The 3,467-nt window shown below is 36.8% G+C and overlaps 1 long non-coding RNA gene across 1 annotated transcript; it reads left to right on the plus strand.

Moving 5' to 3' along the window:
• The first annotated feature begins 429 nt into the window (after nucleotides 1–429).
• LOC310631962 lies at nucleotides 430–3,133 on the plus strand. Its single transcript, XR_014490748.1, has 2 exons — nucleotides 430–540; nucleotides 2,092–3,133. It is a non-coding gene; the product is annotated as an uncharacterized lncRNA (long non-coding RNA).
• Nucleotides 3,134–3,467: the final 334 nt, after the last annotated feature.

The following is a 3,467-nucleotide window of genomic DNA, read 5'->3' on the forward strand; positions in this document are numbered from 1 at the left end:
AAGATGTCAATTTCAGCTTTGATACGAAGATGGCTTTCTTTGAATTTCAATTTTTTGTTTTTTAATACGACCCTTCTTCTTTATGGCCATGTCAGAAAATAAAAGAGAAAGAGAGAAAAGGATGCAAAGAGAACCAGCAGGCAAGAGCAAACATTATAATGAGGTAGGGAGTATGGGATAGCTTTTGGCTTAAACAGTGTCTGCAGAATCGAGGCAAACTAGATGTGTATCAAAAATCAGCCACAGTAGGAGGTATCCGTCTCCCAGGTAATGGCTAAATGACAAGCAGATGAGCCGCCATCATATTGATTTAAGCATTTTGTTCCAGCCAGTCACAATTAACTTTGATTTGTTTTTACTTTCCTCTTACAGGTTTGCATTTAAAGCACTCTGAGAGCACTAATTGTATAACATTTTACAAACTGCACATTCTCTTTCTGGAGAGGTAATGAATGAATGGAAAAGGCTGGAATTTATTTGACATTCTAGGCAGGAGCATTTTCTGAGCACTTCTTGCTCTGTGTGAAATTGGGATGGAAGGTGAGCAGCTAAATGGAGTGCCTCAGGAAAGAAAAGACAAACTGTTAAAAACCGAACTCTTTAAAATAATTTATCTCTTGTCTTTGGGATAAATGTGTTGTCCCTAGCTTAAGGTATGAAGGCCAAGTTTTGAAATCCCAAATTAATGGAAATTAAAATTATTGAAGATAAATAGCAGGAAAGGGTTATCACCTAGTAGTGAGCATAGCTTTCTTCAGTGACCATCTTCTCCTGCCATTTACCAGAGAAGAATCCTCCATGATTAATAATTTGACGAGAATTTATAGATGGCACATTTTACTTGATGCTATGTGGGTGAGCATAACATTATTTGCAAATACACATAGGCTGGGTTAACACATGTTAAGGTAAAATATATTGTGTTTGGTTTGGACTTCATATGTTATAAACCTTAGTGTTTTATATAAAACCAGCCATTCATGATTTTTATCACTAACCAAGGTTTTTAAAGACTTTTGTCTTAGTGATACTGTAGGACAGGGATCTCCAAACTTTGCAGCTTTAAAACTTGTGGACTTAACTCCCAGAATTCTTCAGCTAACTATGCTGTCTGGGGAATTCTGGGAGTTGAAGTCCACAAGTCTTATACTTGCCAAGTTTGGAGACCCCTGCTGTAGAGGAGAGCTGTGTTAGTCTATGATAGTCAGATTTTTGCTTTGAAATTAAGTCATGGACTAGCTGATGGATTACCTACTGGTAGTTTAATCTACAGTATTCAAAGCTCATGTGGCTGGTGTATGGTGGGATTTGTAATACAACATATCTGGAGGCAAGAGGATTATGGAAGGCTAAGTAAACTTCACATACAACTTTATTCATAGCCAATCAGAATTTCTCTTGTTGAGATTTTGGAAGTTTGGTATTGCATGAATTGAATAACTTCCTCTGGTTCTATCCAGCCTTTGTTTCCTTCAATTGGCATGGAAACTCTTGGAAAAAATGAGCCAATGGCAGCAACAAATAATATATTTCTATCAAAGTCAACCAAAAGTTGTGGCCTTCTGAACTTATCTGTTGAATTCAATATGACTTTCCCGTGATTCACTTTCCTGGGAATGTGGCCTCACTGAATTAATTTGCCTAACTAACTAAATTAAAAATCCTTAAAGAAACAGTTATAGACCTAAATTATTATGTCAAGGTACCTACCCATTTATTACAGGGCAAGGTTTTTTTTAAAAACAACAGTTTCACTTGGAGATGTCTTAAATGAACTGAGAAGCAGAATATCCACAGAATAGCAAGGTCATTCATAAAACCTGCCCTCAAAGTTTTAGAAGACAAAATATCTCCTATAAGCTTGTTTTGTTTCTCACTGGCCACTTCCTGCTTTTAGCAGTGATTTCCCACATTTATTTTTTCCCCTACAATTTCCCCCCACAGTCTTAGTCTACCCTGATCCATTTTAACAGTGACTTCATCGCCTTAGGAACACCTCTTTCCTTTCTGGTGAACGGTAAACTTAACTTCATAGCATTTAGTAATAATAAATATTTAATGCTTTTGTATTTTTTTCTCTTCACTGTACAGTTTCCATTCTAGATTGGGGATGGCATTTCAAGAGAAGAAAGGCTGAAACTCAGTGGTGGAGTTGGAAGCTGTCTAATTTAAATAGAGTAGGGAATATCTATGAACTACCTACAGCCTAGGAAGCGGCGGGGAGGGGAGACTTAGAAACTCTACCATCCCATTCACCATGTGCCATAATTTCTCCTTAATATGGAAACTGAAGCAGAACTTGAGAAAATATTCCAGTCTTCTAACCAGTATCCAGCTGGGATTGGCAGCAGAAAAACCAAGATTGGAAATGGCAAAGCTCTATGGGGAAAGTCTGTTCTTGTTATACTTCCAACAGGGACTAGAAGCTGGAGAACTAAACATCTTAACACACAACCTGTTCCATCAAGTTTCCATCCCATAGCAGGCTTAGGTCCAAATCCTCATATATTGTAAAAAAGGGATGAAGGGGAGGCTGCAGTTCTTTTGAGTCCTGTGGAGCTGCAAATAGTTAAACAATAGTTGAACTCTTTGAAGCGCATAAGAATAGTTTCAACACTGACCGTTTTACCTCTGTTAAGTAGCAGTTTTGTCCCACCAACCAGGATTTGTTGTAGTTTATTGTGGATGTAGTGAGGAACACTGGGATGATTTTACAGAATCATTTTAGGAATTTCAGAGATATATCTTCTGAAAATGTTTTTTATCTCTGCAGGTGTCAAATACCGAAGAAAGAGGCAGATATAGTGTTAGTGGTTGCTGCTGCCAATATAGTTGGTTTCTTCATCCCACATGTCCAAATCGGAGCCAAGTTTTGGGTTTTTTTTGTTTTTAAGATTTTAGTGCTGATAGTGGATTTTAGTCTTGTTGCGTTTGCTGTTTTATTGTTTTGCATAATATACCTCTTCCAATAAAGGGGGAAGAGTTAGATAAAATCTTAATGAGATAGACTTCTAATTGTTTTTTTTTTGTACAACGTATAATATAATGGATCTTATAGAAAAGGGTGCAACTATCAAGACAAAATGTGTAATGCAATGTATAACTATTACAATAAAGTAATGCCATGTCATAACCTTCTAGGTAATTTGAATTATTTTGTTCCATTGTGAATCAATCCACATGTTTTTTCCATGTGGTTCTCAGAAGAAGTGTGTGTCTCACATTGGATTGGAGTTAAAAATGCACAAGTGAAGATATTTTGAAGGCTCCATTTTTTAGGACATTTTACCTTGTTCAGTGCTGTTATCACAGCATGCAACTCCTAGCCCCATGTTAGGCTAATAGGTATTATCTATATTTTTGTAAAAGCCTTTTTATCTTGCATTTGGAAAGAAACGGCCCAAAGAACTTTCAGGCTGACATCCAACTATTGGTTCATAGAACTATACGGATAAAGATCACTCTAA

Source organism: Vipera ursinii (genome assembly GCF_947247035.1).
Source record: "Vipera ursinii genome assembly, chromosome: 1".
Classification (NCBI taxonomy): Eukaryota; Metazoa; Chordata; class Lepidosauria; order Squamata; family Viperidae; genus Vipera; species Vipera ursinii.